The sequence below is a fragment of the Peromyscus californicus genome, unplaced genomic scaffold (assembly GCF_007827085.1).
Source record: "Peromyscus californicus insignis strain IS unplaced genomic scaffold, ASM782708v3 Scaffold_7__1_contigs__length_154581171, whole genome shotgun sequence".
Lineage (NCBI taxonomy): Eukaryota > Metazoa > Chordata > Mammalia > Rodentia > Cricetidae > Peromyscus > Peromyscus californicus.
The window spans coordinates 124,501,400-124,522,327 of NW_026294595.1; the positions used below are offsets into that span (position 1 = coordinate 124,501,400).

The following is a 20,928-nucleotide window of genomic DNA, read 5'->3' on the forward strand; positions in this document are numbered from 1 at the left end:
AACTCCAGGTATGTGGCAGCACACTTGTAATCCTTCTATTCCGGAGGCAGAAACAGAAGCTCTCTGGAGCAAGCTGGCTAGCCAGGACTAGCCATAAAAGTGAGCTCTTGCCTCAGTGAAGAAGGTAGAAAGTGGTTAAAGAAGATACCCACTGTCAACCACACACATGTTCACTCACATATCATCATGTGTGCTCCCACACATGCAAACATGCATATATACACATGTGCGCATCATACACACATGCGAATGAAAGAAAAAAATGTGAGTGTTAATACCCTTTCCACCCCAGAAACAAAGCTGGGGAGAAACACTTCCTCCTCATCTCTTGGCAGGGTGATTCCAAGAAACATTTTCTTAAGGATATTCCCAGGGGTGGAGAACTGGCTGTCCATGTGCAGGTTACTGGCTCAGGTGTTCTTCCATGTACTTTCCCCTTGTCCACCTAGTGGCCCCTCACTTCTTGGAATTATTCCCCAAATAAATGACCCACCTACGTGCTAAAACTTAGGAAAATAGGCCAGACCAGGCATCATCTCCTAAATATGGTCTCACGTCTGCTTTTTCGAGAGGTGACAAAGCTTATCCAGTGAAGGTGTGTGAAACTGCGAGCTGGACTGAAGAAAAGCATCCCAGCATTGCATGGGACAAGAAAACCAAGCCGAATGGCAGCAGAGCCTATGATTTGGGCTCCATCAGGTCTTGAGGGAAGAGAGAGGCCTTGGAAGTATATCTTTGTCAGTACCGCTGAGCTCTGAGCCCAGGAAAACCACAACCTGTCTTCTTCACACTTCACAGGTACAGGTGCCTGAACCTGCCCTCACTGTCAATGTCATGATGAGCATTCTACAGATTCAGGAGCTGATGTTTCTACATGAGGACATTGCTGAGTGTTGGATGAGTTGGTGTTCAACCCAGCCCTGCCTGACTTGGGAACCTGCATCTTCTTTCCGACACCAACATAGGTATGCCAGGCTGTCTGTCTCTCATGCTCTGGTTTTAAAGGGCTAGAGCTGCGTTTGTGTGTGTGGTGGCAAATGACTGTAATCCCAACCCTGGGAGAAGCAGAGGCAGGAGGATCAACACAAGTTCAAGATCAGCTTGGGTTAGTGAGTTCTAGGAGAGCCATGGCAAAATAATAAGAGAGGTGGGAGGCAGGGGGGCTAGGGGTTCAAATCCAACCTGGGCTATGTGATACCTTACATCATCTCTCCCTCCCACACCCCAAGAAAAATAAATAAATAGAAGGTCTAGAGCTGAGTGGAACAGACCACAGGTCCTTATGCTTTCATAAGAAAAGTTACCATGGTCTCAGGAGTAAGAGCAATGCTGTGGGTACCGGCAGGGCCAGGCCACTGACGGCAAAGGACACCGCAGCGGGGAACAGGCATAGGGAATTGGCCAATGGTAGCTGCAAGTGCCTAGGCTGACTTCTTGAAAAGGAAGATCAAAGATGGAAGATGTCAGCCCCCTCCCAAAGGCTCTAGGCTTCTTCTTTTTTTTTTAATGATTTATTTATTTTTATTTTATATGCATTGGTCTGGGAATTGAACCCAGGTCCTCTGGAAGAGCAGCCAGTGCTCTTAACCACTGAGCCATCTCTCCAGCCCCAGCTCTAGGCTTCTTATACTCTGAAGACATCAGGAGTCAGCAAGGCTTTGTGCCAAGGATCCATAAGGTACCAGTCCCCTTTGCTTCCCTGAATAAAGCACTCAGTAGCCTACCGTGCTGTCTTTAAGAACAATAGGCAGTCAGGTCTGCTCAGGAAAACACAATGAGTGCTCTCAACACCTCTGTACAATGCCAGGCAGGTAATATCATAGCAATTGTTCATTTATAGATACAAGGAAGCCTGGCTCTGCCAGTCAGGTCAGGGAGAGAGAAGGTGGCAGACACTTACTTCGGGCCCAGGTTTGTTTGCCTCCTTGAGTTTCTAACCTTGCTGGTATGCATTTAGTCAGTCCTTTGTTGATGCCCTCCATTACCACCCACCATTGTGTTGTTAAAGAGGGCACAAGTGAGCTATTGTACGACAGTTTATAACTTCTTAGTTCTTTGAGGTCATTCTTGGGGCCCCACAGAGCTCTGATTAAGAGTTAATAAGGAATTGAGTGTGGGATTCACACCTCTAATCACAGCATTTTGGAAGCTGAGGCAGGAGACTCTTAATGAGTTTAAGGCCAGCCTGGGCTATAGAGTGAAATTCTGTAACAGATAAACAAAATTATTTAACATGGAGCTGGAATATGTTGACACTGGTCTGTAAAATTATATATTTAGGAGGTTGAGACAGGAAGAATACAAGTTAAAGACAGCCTGTGCTAAATAGAAAGTTCCAAGTCAACCTGTGCTATATATTGAGACCCTTCCTCAAAAGTGAAAAGAAGGCTGCTGGATGATAGTATGGGACTATAGTGCTTAAGGCCTGAGATTCAGTTCCCAGTACTGAAGGGGAGAAAAGCCATATATATATATATATATATATATATATATATATATATATATATATATATATATATATATATATATATAAAGAACTCATCTCATTCCTGGGTGTGACCCACTGCAAAACATGCCATTTCTAATGTCAATGTGACTTCTGTGACTTCACCAGAAGGTGGAGGCCATTTCTCCCTCTTCTGATCCTGGGCTGAGTGACTGGCTCTGCTTCAGCGAGGTCCTGTGATGTGGGCCTGAAAAGGCACTTGCAAAGGAGCTTGCTTTTCTTTCCTACTGTGGCAGACCTATACCAGTGAGCTCTGAAGACCCTGGCCCATTATGGAGCTGAAACTGAAGTTGACCACACCCAAGACCTAGCTCTTTAGTAACTGTTTAAACTAGGATACCAGGCATTTGGCTAGATGATAACCCCATTCAACTAACATTCTAACATTCTATTTCAGTTTGTTTCCTGTCCTAACTTCATGTCACCATTGTCTCAGATTTCTATTTAAGAGTTAGAATTTTTCCCTTTGTGTTTGGTAGCCATTTATGTCCCCTGTAGAGGTTAGCCACCATGTTTATTAACATATCAATCACTGGAATGGCTATCTTTCTACCTTCCAAGTAAATAAGATGTAACCTTAACAAGACAGCCCAACCTTTTGATTCTTGGATCTCCTAAACTCAAGACAAACAACTTAATAACAGATCTTGGAGGAAGAGTGTAATGATATATTACACAGGGACCCCGAGGGTGTCCCAAGCGTTCAGGGAGACATACTGGCATGCAAGGCAGATGCACTGGAGGCTGGCGGGTGACCCACTCCATGTGTGCATGGCGGCGATGTGGCTGGTGGACATTTACAACCCAGATGCTACATCCACACGGAAATGATTTATTATAATAGAGAGATGGAGAGAAGATAGGAAAGAAGGAGAGAAGAGGGAAAGAGACAGAGGCAAAAGAGAGAGAGGTTGAGGGGTGCACACCTCGTGGGAGTGGAGAGAGAGAAAGAGAGAGAGAGAGAGAGAGAGAGAGAGAGAGAGAGAGAGAGAGAGAGAGAGAGAGAGAGAGGCGGAGTTTTTCCTTAAGAAGAGGCTTCTGTGTCAGGACAGGGCGGCCCCAAGGTGGGGGACTTCAAGGGGGCAGGTCAGAATATTAACAAAGAGGAAAAGCAAACAAAAAAAAAAAACCCTACCTTAGTGGCATAGCTTTAGGATTGGGTACATCTGATTTTATCTCCTTTGGCGTTTTGGTCAGCATGGGGAGGCTGAACCTTTCTACCTACAATCTAAAGATGTTTTCTGAATGAATGCTGTTGACACCTAGACATGTGGCATAGAATGGGATGATACTCTTTATAACCCTAAACTCTAAAGCTTTTTAGTTGAATACACACTAAGAAATGTTTTCTCTCATCAAAAAACAAAAACAAAAAAGAAACCTCTTAAATCTGTGTTTTCTTTATCATGTCCCCTATCTCTGCCATCCAAAGGCTTGACAGCTTGTTCAGCACCTGAGTGACAGTTCCTCACAACACAGGAACTGGCCCCACTCACCTCTCAAAGCTCTGAGAATTCTGTAATCTCCTCTAAGAGATAAGCATTGTTGAGAGGGTTAGCCAATTTCCGGGAGATTAGCAATTTCTGTGGTGTCCTGTTCTAACCTGATACGTGACAGCTCTTCAGTAACTTTCTTGAAAGCCTTTATTTCACTGCTATATTATAGCAAAATAAGCTATGATCACATTTTGAACAACAACCAGGGTTTTGCATGTAGGAAAAATTATCCTACATGTGTGCTAGTATACCAGATCAACTGTTCTATCATCTGCCAGGAACAGGTGGTCTCCCTGTTAACACATGATTCCTGACTAAGAAATGTAGATTTCTTTTGAAACAAAATGAAAGGCTCATTTGGATTGCATAACCATGTGTGAGTCTGTGCTTCCGTGTATTTGCAGGTGAGTGCTGAGGAGGTGCTGTCAGGAGGAGATGGCAGCTATCTGGGATCCGGAAGCTAAATGAACAGCACGGGATAAATAGTGTATAATTTTTTTTTCAAAGTGCTCATTTTCTTTAGTAGATGTTGATTTTTCTTTTTGTGATACTGGAGATGGAACCCAGAGCCGCATACGTGGTAGGCAAGTGCTCTACCACTGAGTTGCACCCTACTCTGAATTCTACCTTTGGCAGTATAATCCAGTGTGGGTTTATTCGTCAGGAACTATTACTAAATATTTACTTAAGACGGGGTGTGGCCAAAAAAGAGCTGTACTAAATATAAAATGCAGTCACTTTAGGGGCCATCCTTTGAGAGATGGACATCCACTCCACAATTAGAAAGTAAAATATTAAATGGCAAAGTGGATAAAGCAGAGAATTAAAGTCTTAGAAATCCTTTTTCTCAGAAATCCAAACACACACACACACACACACACCATTTTTTTTATCTATCTACCTACCTATCTTTCTTTCTTTCTATCTATCCAACCATCCATCTAACCATTCATCCAGTCAACCCAAACGCTAGATAAAACTGTCCATCTGTGGATAAACTTCTGTGCTCATATGCCCTGGAAAGGCCTAGTAAAGCATCCATTGGAAACCGTTCACAGCACTAGAACTCATGGAGACAGGTCACAGGGACTCAACCCTGAAGGACACTGCAAAGGTACCATCTTCCTTCTGCTCTCAGTTTGAAGGGAAAAGAGCCAATGGGGACCTGTGGTCAGGCTGAATACTGCATTCCACAAGTTGCTTGCCTGCTATATCAGGGAAATTCTATTTTAAAATGCAAGCAGTTGTAAACCAAGCAGGTGCTCTGACATAACTAATCGTACCTCTAAAGCCAGCCTAAAGACTGGCTATCAAGAAAACACTGCCTTAAATATAGAAAATGAAGGATAGTTGCAGGTGTCTCATACAGTCTGGGAGCCATGTTTCATGGGAAGCCTCAGTTTCTTCAACTGACAAACAGCAATGCTGATTCTTCACCTCCATGGGTCTAACGATATATGCTCAGCCTAGCACTTCAGAGGAGAGGAGAGAATATTCCTTTCAGGAAGGGACCAGAGACTGTAAGGTGTTTTTACAGAGGCAGGGTTGACATTTTCCTTCAATTTAAGAGCTGCTCAATGGGGGGGGGGGGGGGGGGGGGAGACACTCATAGTGTCCTTTTCAGGCCATCCCAGATAACAGCCTGTCCACAGCTAAGAGCAATCGGTGGAAGCAAGCCAGGCAGGCGCCTAGCTGCTGCAGAGTTGGGAATGAATGCGATATTTAGATGTAAAAACCTTCAGGTGAACTCAAGCAAGGAGCTGCTGTGAACACACCTGGGTCAATTAATCAGCTCAGCCTCCTTCCCATGTCACTTACATTTGATTATTCCCTACAAACTGCTGAGGGTCCGTGGAAGCCAAGGGCTGCGGAGGGCTCACTTGGCTAGATGCAACGGTTTCTGGGGCAAAAACTTGGTTTTCAGGCAGGGGGCGGGCTCTCTGTCTAAGAAAGCTATAAAACCAAGGAACCACTAGGGGATAAGCAGCGTCCACTCCCCCAGGACAAAAGCCTGGATTTGACTGAGCTGAAGTAGAGAGAGTCTTCCACTATTGGTGAAAGGGGGTCGCACAGACAAAACAACTTTTGATCCGGTTTTTGGCAAATTTTCTGGTTCCTTCTCTGTTAAATCTATAACGAAAACACACCCACTCGCGCTTGATTCCCTCAACGTTTGAAATGTAGATTGTCTCAGTAGGCGGCTCTCCTAGGGCTCCCCTCGACCTACTCCAAGCCACCACTCTGCCCCACCCCCAGCCCCAGTTTCTTTACTCTCAGGCCACCCGCAGTGCACCTACACCAATTCTAGGTCCGGGCTGCAGGCTGAGTCTCAGAGTATGGACTTCACGATCGCCCGCCTCTGTCTTTAATTCTGGTTCCGCTGGTCAGGACTTGGGCTTTCTCTGGACCTACAGAGTGGGTTCTTTTGAACCTCCAGTCGACCTGGAGCCTAGGGAGGCCTTTTAGGACCAAGGGAAGCCATCATTTCCACAGTCGGAGACTAATTCCTGTCCTCCTAGTCCCCACTGGCAGTCCCCCTCCCCCCAGCCTCTGTCGCCCCAATGTTTCCAGACACCCGCCCCAGGCCACCAGCCAGCCGTTATCACTGACGAGGGCACGGCTGGCCTGGGGCAAAGTTGGCGGCCACCTTCGCGCACGGCTGCTCCCTCTCCTCCTCCTCTTCTTCCTCCCCCGGGTCCCGCGGCCGCCTCCTCCCGCACGCAAGTCGCCAGGCTCGGTGAACCCAATAGAGCGGAGCGGCGCACTCCGGGTCACCCCTTGCTCAACCCGCGCCCTTTCTGCTCCCGGGGGGCAAGAGGACCCAGCTCGGCTAGGGCGGCGGCGCTGCCCGGCGCCTGGCGCTGGGGAACCGTGTGCGCGGGGCAACCCGGGGCGCTGGCTGCCATCCAGGGAGGGGAGCGGCGGGGGAAGCGGCGCACAGGGGAGGGCAGAGGCGGAGAGCCACGAGCCCAGGAGCAGAGGCGGGCTCCGCACCGCACCGCGCCCCGCACGCTCGCCGGCTCCTGAGACGCGCGGGCGGCCGCCTGGGCGCACCAGCCGGGTCACCTTGTCCCGGAGGTAAGTCCGAAGCGCCGGAGCGGCGCGGGAAGACCGGGGGCTGCGGGAGTGGGCGGCGGCGGCGAGCGGGCGGCGGGCGCGGGAGGATGCCCTGGCGCAGGCGGGCGTCCTGCTCCGCCTCGCAGCTCGCAGACCAGGCGACTGTGTGCCGGCCGCGGTAAGTCCCGTTGGGTCGCAGTGGGGGAGACACAGTGTCGCCCCGTGAGAGGGGAGATGGCGCCTGGAGGGGAAGATGCGGAGGACAGGAACCGGTACTATCGGCCCGGGCTGCACCTTGGCGCCTGGCCACCTTGGGTACCCAGGCGGCGTGAAGGGGCTGCTGTGCGACGTCGGTTAGAGCTAGTGAGTCTGTGTCCTGAGTGAGACGAAGCCAGGCTCTCGGGGCTAGGCTGGGGTTCAGGAACACCAGCCTCGGTGATAACGACCAATCCGTGGAGCGACCTAGCTGAGTCCAACAGGGACTGGTGAGCAGGGCACCCGCGGAGCTGGCACTGAGATTCTCATGGGACAGAGAAGGAAAGGGCCAAAGGAAAGGAAAGGTAGAATTCAGGAGAATCTAGATGAGGTGGGGGGCACAATGTACTACCTGGACGGAGGACAGGACTTCTAGAGCCCCTTACCTCCAACCAGGAAGAGATCGGGGTTTATGAGCTGTCCGGCCCCTGGCAAGCGCGACAGTCTGCAGCCTCGGAGCCGCCAGTCCTGGCGCCTAGATGGGGGCAAGCAGATGCGCTAACGGGGTTCAGATTCTAATTTTGTTGTCCCCAAGCGTGATTTCTACACTTCATTCGCGCTCTCCCTCTATATACTGGAGAAAGAGTGGACCACCCATGGAGTTGGACACTTTCCTTAAGAAAGGGCTTTGGGCATTTGCCTGTTCTGAGGACCCTTCCCTAGGCATGGGAGCCTTCACTTGAGCTTTGTGGAGGCAGCGATCGCTTGGCTTTACTAAAGGATAACAGGAAGGGGTCTTCTGGTAGTCCTCATTTCCTGTGAGGTCTTCTGGCTGCAGAAGCTCAGGCACGGGGCACCTCAGACTTAAGGTGCGCACCAAGCTCCTGCGGTGTTAGATGTGGTGGCGCCTCTGCGCTGCGGGCAAGAACTGGGTTGCCTGTGCCTTCCATAGCCTCACCAGGTTTTTTGGTGCAGCAAACGGTGGTCCCCGCTTATCTGTTTGAGGGACGTAGGTTGGGGAAATACCGAGGGGTTCTTTTTCTGTTTAGAATCAGTCAGTGGGACGTGAGTCTGTGAGGACCTCTTCTACAGACCAGCGAGTTTGGTCAGAACCCTAACCCAGAGGAGGTGGCGAGCTGCACAGACCTGCAGCTTGAGACGGTCGGTCGGGTGACAGCCTCCTAACAAACCTCAGAGCCAGCTAACTTTTCTCTGTAAAGGTTTCTCTGCTGGAGCAGCAGGGGTGCGTGCAGAGAAGTGTTTGAAAGAGGAAAAATAGGGTCGCCAAAGTAGCGTCAGCAGTCTGGTGTCTGTTTGGAGGAAGGGAGTAAGAAGCTGAGTGGAATTTTCAGAGGAGTTGCATGTACCTTTGACCGTCCCTTTGAAGTTGTAGACCACAGGTGGGGGGCCTGTGGATGTGTGAGGAAGCACCTTTTTTTTTTTTTTTGCTTCCTTTCCTCATGCCTTCAAACACGTTGGCCCTTTGCTAGGGCGAACTTGGCTCTGTACATGATCAGGTGCCCTTCTTTCTCACCCTGCCCCCAGTGCCTGCCTGTGCAGAGAGTACTCATAAATTAATTGGCCCTTTTCAGTAGGGATGTACTGCGGCATGGGGGCAGAGGGAGCGGGGAAACATTTCAAACTTTTCTATTGCAGAAATTTTCAGTGGTATAGAAACGTAGAGAGATGCCCTGACCTCTCCTTGTTTCTCAGAGTACTGGAGGCCTTGCTTGAATAAAGACTTCAAAACCCATCCCCCAAAGGGATGAGACGTGAGGGGAGCGATATGCTAGTTAGCTTGATTCAGTTATTCCACATCATACAGCTAGATCATAGCATCACTTTGTGTCCTGTAAGCTTATACAATTATGAATATATATACAGTAGCCAATAAAGCAACAAATTCATGGGTTAAAAATAATAAATTACATTGCTTTTTCAGTTCATTTTTAAATGACCTAGCAAAGTAATATGTTTACTTTGTACAGAATTTTCATGCATGTTTCATTTTGGTTTTAACCTTAGGAAGAAAAAAAGGCATTCTTAGCTGACTTCATCTGTCTGCACATGGTCCTGTCTCTGAGGCTGATGGCAGTTCATTGCAGGTTGGCCTGGCCATCAGAAATAACCATCGTGTGTGTGTTTTGTTTCTATGCTGGACTGAATCCCAGGGCCTCGCCACAAATGCAAATCATGGCTGTATCACTGAGTTATGTTTTAGCTCCAAAATATGACTATTACTAGTGACCCCAGTAGAGTACAGATGATGTTCAAATACAAGGGAAGGCATTCCTCTCCCCATTTATATCTTAGGGGGGAGAAAGACAGCCTTCTGTTCTTCCTGGAGGAACAGGGAAGGGGCATTGCAAGAGGAAAAACAAATCCAGCTACTAAGGAAAAGCGGCTTTTAAAATTTCCTATACCTATCTACCTGGGGGCATGAGATTCTAGCTGACCAGTTGCTGCAAAAACAACAAAATACTTTTTAAAAAACGGTAAAAACTTTACTCAGTTCATAAGTCATAAGCAATTTCTTCCACAGTTAGCAGTAAAATACATGTAAGGGCTACAATGGACTTAACTTGTCCTTCATATTAGCCTCCTCGAGTGAGTCTTATTTGCTAGGAGACACTTGCTTATGTAAGTTTTCTCTCAGAGACATCAACTCCTCCGCTGTTGCTATTGCAAGGCTCACTGAGAGTGCTGCATGCTCCAGGTGTTCGTTAAGAAGCCTTGGGTGGGCATTCCTGTCACCATTACTGGGCCCTCAGAAAGCTGCCATGCCTGGGATTTGGTACCCAGTGTGATTTTTGTAGTATGGAGAGGTGCCACACATACCAGAGAAGGCCAGGAGGGTTTGCAGGAGGAATGCCTTCCCCTGCAGATCCCCTCTGTACACCTCTGTATTTTCTTTGGGATAAAAGCCATTTCTAAAAATGTCAATGGCCTTCTTGGAGCTGGGTAGACTTTGGAATACCTTTGTGAAGAGCACTGTATAAAGGGATCCTTGGTCTACCTTTTGTGAAGTGATCAATTGGCATGTGGGTGAGCACGTTCACCATGTCCTCCCAGATAAAACCTTGATATTTTTGTTTTATGCCAGTGCAGGCCTCTTCCTCACATTGTCCCTTTCCAGTTTCCCCTGCCTTTTGGAGAATGCAGATCCCCAGGGACGGCACGAACTGGCACAGTGTTGCAACCTGTGGTTTGAGCAATACCAGATTTTAGAAACACCGTGAGATGGAAGGATGAGGTGTCTACTTGTCAGCATCAGCCGATAGAAGCAAATTGGATCACATTGGAATGTTACATGGGGCTGTTATATACAGAAATGTGCTCATGTGAGATATTTTGAGGGGCATAGCTTGTGGCCTAGTTTCACTGCCCTGGGAACGTGGAGGCACAATGTCAAAAAGGTGAAAATATTTAAAAAAAAAAAAATAATGAAGGCAGGCTAACCAGTCTCTTACCCACGCTACCGGAAATGTAATAATGAAGATCAGCAGGTGGTTCTAGACGTGAGTTTCCAGCATTCTCTGTGCAAGACTCTTGTATGTTTCAAATGATTGCTCAGAGTTTGCAGTCCTTTTTTAAAGAGACTCTGTGAGCAACTGAGCACCGTTCTGAAGCCCAGTTCCCTGGCCATCGTTTCTTACAAACACATGGTGTACTGGGGGCAAAGGGAAAAGTGAATCTTCTGTGCCCTGGTTGTCACTCTGTCCCTGCAAAACTTTCAGGTGCACTGTGAAAAGGTCAATCTTTCAAACTCTGGGCTTTCCCATGGAGCTTTGAACCACCTTAAAGAAGCCTCTTAACTTTTCTGAGATTCTGTTGCTTCTCAATCACATTGTCCTCAGTATTTTGAAAATAAATGTTTATGATCATCACCATTTGCTAAAGGAAGAAAGAGCTAGGTAAAGGATGCCTTTGAGTCTTATCTTAGTGCTCTATTACTGTGAAGAGACACCATGACCATGGCAATTCTTGTTTTGTTTTGTTTTGTTTTTTGAGACAGGGTTTCTCTGTGTAGCTTTGGAGCCTGTTCTGGATCTCGCTCCATAGACCAGGCTGGCCTCGAACTCACAGAGATCTGCCTGCCTCTGCCTCCCGAGTGTTGGGATTAAAGGCGTGCACCACCACTGCCCAGCCCCAGTGGCAGCTCTTAACCAGGAAAGTGTTTTATTGGAGCTTTCTTACAGTTTCAGAGGTTTAGTCCATTATCAGCATGGCAGGAAGCATGGCTGCACTTAGACAGATATGGTGTTGGAGGAGCTGAGAGTTCTACATCTAGATCCACAGGCAGCAGGAAGGAGCAGTGAGAAACTGGGCCTGGCTCTGGCTTCTGAGACCTCAAAGACACCCCCAGTGACATATTTCCTCCAACAAGGTCACACCTACTAATCCTTTCAAATACACCCCTGCCACTCACTAAGCATCCAAATATATGAGCTTTTGGGGGCCATTCTTATTCAAACCACAAGACTTTTTATTTTTATTTAAAATTTTTTTTAAAAATTCATTTTGCATACCAACCACAGATCCCCCTCTCATCCCTCCTCTTGCATTCCCCCCTTCCCCTCCAACCCACTCCCATTCCCTCCTCCAAAAGGGTAAGTCCTCCCATGTTGACGGGGGCGGGGGCGGGGGGGGGGGGACAGCAAAGCCTGGTACATTCAGTTGAGGCAGGACCAAGCCCCTCCCCCCTGCATCAAGGGTGAGCAAGGTGTCAGTCTATAGGTAATGGGCTCCAGAAAGCCAGCTCATGCACCAGGGATAGATCCTGATCCCGCTGCCAGGGGCCGCTTAAACAGACCCAAGATCACGATGGGGCAATCTTCGGAGACAACTGAACCAAGCTCATACAAACCACCACAAGTCTTAACTGGCTGTTTCTTTGATCATGCTTACAGTCACTGGCTAGATGAGAAAACAGAATGGGCCTGCCTTTCCTGTATCTGCATCCTATAACTGCTGCCTGGCAGGGGTCACAGGAGGACAGTACATACACTTCCTGAGGGCAGACCAGTTCTCCCACAGGAATGTGTGTGAGACAGTCAACAGTCCTGTCTGCTAAAGATTTTCAGGGGGTGTAGAGGACAGTCATGTGAGCAATAGTGTTTGAATATAGCTAACTTAACTAAAAGTGGATTCCTATCATATTGTAAAGCTTTCCCCATTCACTGCATAAAATTCATTGCCTAAACCATCATAAGTCAGATTACCAATGAAAGTCAGCCACCATGTGGAACACATGTAAGCCTCCATGTGACAAAGAGTCTATTAAATATATTACCCAAAATAAAATAAAATAAAGCAATAGAGAAAGACAATGGGTGAGCATTGGGATTGGAAGAACAATCAGAACCAAATAACCATAAATGGAAAATCTCTCAATCTCTCTCTCTCTCTCTCTCTCTCTCTCTCTCTCTCTCTCTCTCTCTCTCTCTCTCTCTCTCTCTCACACACACACACACACACACACACACACACACACACACACACACACACACACAGAGAGAGAGAGAGAGAGAGAGAGAGAGAGAGAGAGGATAAAATAAAAGACAGATCTGTATACTCTTATAATCCCACCTGCCCAGGAGGCTGAGGCAGGAGGCTTGTAAGTTCAAGGTCTACCTAGGCTACATAAAATGTTTATGGCTAGCCTGGGCAACTTAACTTATCAAGATCCCATCTCAAATGAAAAAAAATTAAAAATAAACTAGGGATATAACTCAGTGGTAGAGTGCTTGTCTGGAGTGCACAAGGCCCTGTGTTCAATTCCCAGTGCCACAAACAAGCAAAAATTGCTTCAGAAAGCACAGAAACAACTTTGAAACCTCAGTTACAAAAAGCAATGTGTAGAGTCCAGTTAGCATTACTACAGAGACAAGCATTTTACTGCTGAAATTCAAGTGTGTGTGGAGGGGGTGGGGGGTGGTCTGTGTCTCTGTGTGTGTTTAAATGCCTTTATTGACTCTTTTTTTAATCTTTATTTTATGTGCATTGGTGTGAAGATATCAGATCCCCTAGAACTGGAGTTACAGTCAGTTGTGAGCTGGCATGTGGGAGCTGGGAATTGAACCCTAGTTCTCTGAAAGAGCAGCCAGTGCTCTTAACTGCTGAACCATCTTTCCACTCCCATCAAGTGTGTTTAATGTGAATATTTTTGTTAGCTTTTAGTTCCTAGCTGGGTTTCAATTACATTATAGAGCACTTTGGATGTAACTCAAAGAGAGAAAACTTAGATTGAGCCTAAGATCCGTCTTTTAGAAAGGATTTGCTGTTGAAATTCATATTTTGAACAATCACGATGTCTCATTTGAATCTATCGTTTGATAGATTGGGCTGCCATTTCAGATATGTCTCTATCGGTTCCTTCCTTACTTTTTCCTTGGTCCAAAAGTATTTAAATCTAAAATGCAAACATGTTTCAGACACTTAGGACCACTACAGTTGCATTCTATTGCCTCAACTTTAAACACATTTCAGAAAGCAGAATGCGATGTTCTCACCTCCAACACATTTGGGATTCAGCCTTCTCCCTTAGGAAATTAAAACAGTGGATGTTATATAAACCTATTCTTCCATGGTGGGTATAATATGCATTTAAATGAATTCCTGTGAGCTTGGTCCTCACCTGGTGGTGATGACTCTGAGCAGGAGCAGGTTTGAAATAAGTGGGTTTATGTCCCAAAATCCACTCTCTGGGATAGAATTGGGACCAGTGCACATCCCTGCTGAGAGGCAAGCTCAAGACTGAGTTTTAGTAGATTTCTAGGATACCCAACTCATCCTATGAGAGACTGGCACCAGCCCTACACTTAATGACTTGCAGAGTCTAAAAATGCACCTAGTAAGATAGAGGCATTTCTACACCCACCCTCACCTCCAAACTCTCACTTTCAGCCTGTCTCCCATATGTTTTCTTCATAAGAGACCCTGTTTCTACCAGCTGAACACACCACGGAATGCTGGTGCAGGGCTTCAGGGTGGTGAGAAGAGGTGAGCCTTCACAGAACAACAATAGCTATGTGTAGTGTCTGAGGTGGATACAGCAGGGTCTGGCCGGAGCTTGCAGGTCAGACATCCCTAGATAGACTTCGGAACTGTTTATCTGCTCTGTATGACCCAGAAAAGCTCCCTGAATTCAAAGTGACTGCAGAGAGGACCTGGAGGCTGTCTCCCACCTGGACCCCAGCCTTGAGATGCCTGTATCTGATCCAGCCTTTTCGCTTCTCTGTGCCATTCCTTCCATCTCCCCTACACAAAACCAGGAACTGGCTGATTATTGTGCAAACTACTCCCCGTCCCTCCACTTCCAGGGCTTGAATTCAGTCATTTCAGTGCTTTGACATAATATAATTCTCTAAATTCCCTGGCAGAGATAGAATTTTTAAGTTTAAGTACAGGGAAATAATCGGGTTTATTATGTCCTCACTCTCTCCCTTTCATTTGCATCCTGACCCTGCCTCTGTATGCGTACACATTTGTGTATGTGGGAAGGTGGGAATGTGTGTGTGTAGATGTGGCTTCTCTGACAGCAAGGGTTATGTGACCTGTAGCACAGCTTCCACCAAAGCGGCCAGAAGCACCACATCCTGAGCCCCTAGCCACCTTCTCTGAGCCCCTTGTTCAGGTCCTGTTGTAATGCTCTTTGGAGCCATTGCTAACCTGACTGCTCCTACTGACTGGTGTCTTGGCTATGAAAAAGATTCCCAGATGTGTTTTACAGTGCTGCAGTTTATTCTATTGCTGACTCAGAACGTGTAGAATGCTGCAGTTCCCTTTCTTGTTGCTGATTTTCCCAGGACCTTTTGGAACTGCACACTTCAGGACCTTGAGTCACTGAGTGTGTCTCCATCCCACATTTCAACAACTGCTCTGTTGGATGTGCGTCACCTACCTACATGGCCATGGACACAGGAAATGTCGGTGCAGACATGACTGGAGCACTGTGACCTCACTCCGTCCATGCTTGGCCATGACCCCAGCCTCCAGCACTCTCTTCTTTGTTAGAGGATGAGTATTTTGAAGTGTCCAGGTTTTCTGTGGCCTCAAGACTGCTTTTGGGAGAGTTGAAATTTTGATACTTGCTTCTCATCTTACTGGTTGGCCATTTTGGCTCCCCGCACTGAGAGGCTCCTTTGCAATCCACTGACCTTTTTCCCTAGCCCTATCCCCAACAGAAACCTGCACTGACTGTCTCCAGCCACCAGTCTTACCCAGGTATACTGAGGCCCAGAGGAACCAGACACATAGATAGCTGGAATATTTGGTATAATCTGTAAGCTAGCCCAGGACACCCCTGTCTCTCCTTGTCTTGTCCTCTAGCTATTGCAGTGACCTGCGGAGGCTTGCATCCAGTTTAAGACTCATCTCTCCCTGACAGGTGGGATCATAGTATTTCAGTATCTGGCATGCCCACTCCTCCAGCATCAGGACCCAGGAATGAGGGACAGGTTAACGGTAATCAGCTCATTCCTTAACTGGTGCTAAACACCTCTTCTTAGCTACCAGGGCACCTCTGTTGCCTTGGATACTCAAATGCACAATGTAGATCCTTCCATCTACCCCAAGGACCTTCCCACAGCACTACCCTGCTAGGAAGTTCTGCTTCCAACCTGGGGTCCCAAAGCCTTGGTGTTCTCTGTTCCTTGGTGTTCTCTGTTGCCTTTGCACAAGGAAAGGGTAGCTTCAGCACTAATAGAAACTTCCCACTAAGGACTGGATATTTCCGGCATTCTCTGTTGCCCTCCAGCGAGAAATCAGTCCCACCTCTTTAGACATTGTCCTCCATCTGAAATAAATGTCTGTCTACTGGGTGAGAGTTGAGGCAGCTGTGTGTTCATGAATGTATATGAAGGGACTTGGGGATTGGCAATGTCAAGGGAGTGGAATGGAAATAAGTGTAGTGTGGAGAAGATGGACAGGTGAATGGTGCCATGGCAGGGACATGGTGAGCCTTGATGGGGTGCATAGCAAGAGTCTCCTTCTTTCTCAGCCCCACTGTATCATGGCAATCATGAGGTTATCCAGGTGCCATAGAGCTAGGTTAGGGAAAACCATGGGCCCTGGGAAACATTAACACCTCCATAGAAACTGAGCCTGTGAGAGGAGCAGAATCCTGAAGGAACTAATGGAAAGCTGAGTGCTGGCTGACGATGGGCCTCAGGCACTGTCACTTCTGCATGGTTGAGGATCTTCCAGTCTCCAGGGGTTTCTCATTTTGTTTTCTTTTTTTTTTTTTTTTTTTTTAAGATTTATTTATTTATTATGTATACAGCATGTATAACTGCAGGCCAGAAGAGGGCACCAGATCTCGTTACAGATGGTTGTGAGCCACCATGTGGGTGCTGGGAATTGAACTCAGGACCTCTGGAAGAGCAGTCAGTGCTCTTAACCTCTGAGCCATCTCGCCAGCCCCCCTCATTTTGTTTTCTAACCTTTCTGGTCCTGCGGTTTGTATTCGGGCTAGAGTGGAAATACTGGTTTGTTTGGGGTTTTGTTGTTGTTGTTGTTTTGTTTTGTTTTTTGGGGGGGTTTGTTGTTGTTGTTCAACTCCTCACTTCAGGGATGAATAGCTGTCTTTGAAGACATATGGGTGACTTCTTCTGATTTCTGGGTGAGCTAGTGGATTTAGGAAATATAGGCTTTTCTACTGGAGGGGCCAGACCAAAGCTTGTGTGGCTTGTTTGCATCATGTTATGAATGCTGGCACAGGAAAGCTAACAGCAGCTTCAACTCTTAGGTCCTTATTGCTAGTGATGTCTCTCCCCGGCCAGATGGCAGCACCAATGAAGGGATTGGAGGAGTGAAAAAAGGGAAGGGGAGATGAGGAGTGTGCCTGTGACTCCATTTGGTTCTCTCGGCACACCCTGGAGATGCCCCTCTTCTACATTTGGCCACTTGGCATGACCAAGAGAGTCAGAGGGTGCCAACCTGCTGTCCAGCCTTATGTTGCCAGAGTGAGGTACTGCTGCAGAGGCCCGTCTTTAGAGTGTGCTTGCTTCTTTGCCTGTCTCTAAAGGCCATGCTATCTCACCCTGCTGTGTTTGGCTGCAAAGGCCTCTTGGTATTGCTGGAGCCTACAGTAACTGTTAGAACAGTTGCACATCCTGTACAAAAGGCAAAGAGATGGAGACTATTCTATCACAGGGTAAATCCCGAGTGGAGCAAAACATACTTCGGTTATTTATCTGTGCCGTTTAGATGGCTTCCATGGGGGGTACAATGCCTACAGAAAGTCAGCAAGTGAGATATGGGACGTAGGCTAGGCATGACTCAGGCACGTAGGAGTCCAGGAGAGCAGAAATCACCTGCAGAACATCCAGGCAGTCAGAGGGGAGGTGCCTGTTGTCTCCAGTGCCACAGTCCCCCGAACAACAACATAAACTGAACAGCACAGCAGGTCCACCCTTGTTCTTGTCTTGCTCTTGGCATTAATCTTTTCCCAGAAGATGGAATTTTTTTTCTCTGCAGATACTGCCCAGAAACACTGGTTTTCCTGGAATTGGCATTCAGAGCCTTGTGTATTTCAGAAATACATTTTAGTGAGTTGGACTCTGTCCAGTGGTCTTTAAGCCAGTACATTTGTAGGGAGGAAATCAGGCATGAGCTTGACTGTCTCTGAAGGGCCATATCAAATCACATCTGTTCCTATAGGCTCTGGCTTAGTCCAGGAGAGGACCTTGGGGTCCCACATGTGCACACGTCCATCCCTTGAGTCTCCTCCACTCCTGCCCTTCCTGCATGTTGCAGCGCTGTCAGGGTGAAGGGCTGTGGAAGTTATTTGACATCACTGTGATCAATGACTGGCACAAACAATGTGAGTGAGGATTTATTTTGGCTTACCATCTCTAAGTTTTCAGTCCACAGGCTTTGACTCCATTTATTCTGAGCCCATGATAAGGAAGAGTTCCGTGTTGCTGTGACCCACTTTTTCCATCTAGGTACCACCCTCTGAAGCTTTCATAACATCCTAAAGCAGGTCCCTAGCTGGGAGCCCAAGGTTAAACATATAATCCTGTGGTGGTGTTTCGTATTCAGATCATAATTGGAACTCCAAACCAAGCTGTCTGGCGATATCACTGTTGGTTGTGGATTTCAGATTTTCCTCAGCTTACAGTAGGGTTTCTACCCTGAGACACCAAGCCCATGATGAAATATGGTAAGTTTAAACTGCACTGAATACATCTGTATGTTACTTTGCTGTTGCTGTGATAAAACACTATGACCACAAGCAACTTATAGAAGGATCAGTTTATTTGGGTTTATGGTTCCAGAGGGATGAGTCCATCCTGGTGGGGAGGCATGACAGCAAGTGGTGGGCATCATGACAGAAGTACGAAGCTGAGCACTTGCATCTTTGGTCGCAAACACGAAGCTGATAAAGGGGACTGGAAACAGAATGAGGCTATATAATCTCAAAGCCTACCCCCAGTGATGTAGATTCCTCCAGCAAGGCTGCACCACCTAAACCTCCCCAAACAGCACCGCCAAATGAGGGTCAAGTGTTCAAATACCTGAGCCTATGAGGACTATTCTTATTCAAACCACCACATCACCCAACCTGCCCAGCATCTAAATGGCTTGGCAACACACAGGCTGCATTTCTCAGTTGTTTTCCTGTGGCCCTGCAGGACTCTCAGTGGCTGCTTCTCTCTGCCCTGGACAGCAAGGTGAAAAAGAACCAGACACAAGAGCACCAGACTGGATAAGAAACGAATTCAAAATCCAGAATGTATTCATTGCTGAATACTTATCACTTCGCATCCTCATAGAATTGGGAAATCCTAAGCAGAGCCATTGGAAGTCAGAGATCACTTGCAGGTGCAGCTGGATCCCAGCTGATTTCTCTGTTCTAAGACAGTGCTCAAGGCTCAGCCTTCAGCTCACTGTGTGGAACGTTCCTCAGTGGCCACATGCTCTGCAGGTTCCCTGCCATCCTGCAGCCCTCCTCCAACTTCCTCCCTCCTCGGGGAGGGAGCCCACTCCCAGAGGCTTCATTTCTCCCCTCTCCTGGGCTTAGATGTCCATTCTACCTTTGTAGCCACTCCTCATTTGGATACATCTAGACCCATTTCTGTCCACCCTATCACAGTAGCTTCCTGCAGCTCCTTCTGCCTGCCATCTGGCTGTGAGGATTGTCCAGGAGTAAGCTGGCCAAAATGCACGTTTGCCTCTGGCCCTCTTACCAGCCTTCCCTGGGCATCTCCATTCTAGCCACACAGGACAGACAATTTTGAGAGGAGATGAAGCTGTTGGAACAGTAGCTGTAGGCCCCCCAGTCTCATCACCACTTTCCCCTAATACCAAAACATGGGGTTCCTCCTACCTTGTCACGTACTTGTACATACATGCACCAATGCATGTGTGCGTACATGCCAGATGCCCACCTCCATCTCCAGCTTTGTTTAGCTTCTTCTCACTAACTTCATTCAGAGCTCAACTTGACTGTCACCTTGTCCTGGTAGAGGTCTCCTCTCAAGGTCAGCAGCTTCGCTTCTGGGTATCTCTGGTACCTGGGCCTAACCTGAACCCTGCTGTGGCATTAGCAGAACCACCAAAGATGAGATATCAAGAACTGACTTCAGCAAGATATGTTTGAGATCCATAGAGTGTAATCTATGTAGATTTCCTCATGGAGTAAGAGAGCAGAAACCCTCCATGGTGATTGGGAGGGCAGAGGCTGTTTAATCAGAATGTCAGTGTTCGTTGCCTTTTAAACTTGATGGTATGAGTCACAAATTCATGAAAAAATAATGAGGCTGCACGCTAGACATTTCTTTAAGTGAAGAATTGCCCTACCAGATAATACAATCAAGTGGTAAAATCACATTAACTGACCTCACATCCAGGCAAGTTTTAAGAAGGATGTGGAGAAAGTGGACCAAAATATGTTGTCAGATTGTGAAGTCGGGCAGCCACTGTGGAAAAGAAAATGAAGGCACCAAGGAAGATTAAACAGCCTTACCCTGTGACCCAGCCATGCTACTTCAGGCTAAGCATCCAGGGTAATTGAAGTCAGAGTCTTGAGTAGTTCATGCCCATGTTCATAGCCACAATATTTGCAACAACTAAAACACGGAAACCATCAACAGATGAGTAAGAAAAGTGTAGTATGCATACAACAGAATATTATTCAGCCTCTAAGAAGAAGGAAGTTCTGACATATGTTATAGCCTGGAAGGACATTGCGGACTTAAGTAAAGTAAACCAGTCACAGAAGACACATACCAGTGGTCTGTGTCAGAAGCTGGAAGTAGGGTGGTGGTTGCCAGAAGCTAGTGGGAGAGAAGATAGTGGGCATTTGTCTACTGGTTATGGAGTTTCAGAATACAAAATGAAAAGGTTTCAGAGATCTGTTACAGGCTAACAAGGTTGTGCTTAATGCTCTTGCACTATACAGTTCAAAATAGTTAAGAGGGGAAATTTGATGGTAGTGTGCTTTTTGCCACAGTAAAAAAAAAAAATGAAAACTACATTTGAAACTTTTGGAATTTTAGTTATTGGCGAATAGTTTACAGGATGTGCTTATTATCTACTGCTGTGACAAACTTATCCCAACTCCGTATTCATGGCTCATTGGGTTAGGATTGGAACAGGGGTCCATGGAGACTGTTTGTCACCCTTTGTGACTTCCCAGACATCTGGAATTGGAGTGTGTTGGTTTGC

The 20,928-nt window shown here is 47.1% G+C and overlaps 1 protein-coding gene across 2 annotated transcripts in view; it reads left to right on the forward strand.

Annotated features, from left to right (window-relative positions):
- The first annotated feature begins 6,961 nt into the window (after positions 1–6,961).
- The window catches only part of Syndig1 (synapse differentiation inducing 1), a 164,809-nt gene continuing 150,842 nt past the window's right edge, over positions 6,962–20,928 (forward strand). The window contains exon 1 of one of the 2 annotated variants that reach the window (XM_052726204.1): positions 6,962–7,080. The gene's annotated coding sequence lies outside the window, so the exon portion shown is untranslated. Of the gene's footprint in view, positions 7,081–7,113; positions 7,238–20,928 lie in introns of those variants that run through there. The other variant, XM_052726205.1, reaches the window with a different exon arrangement.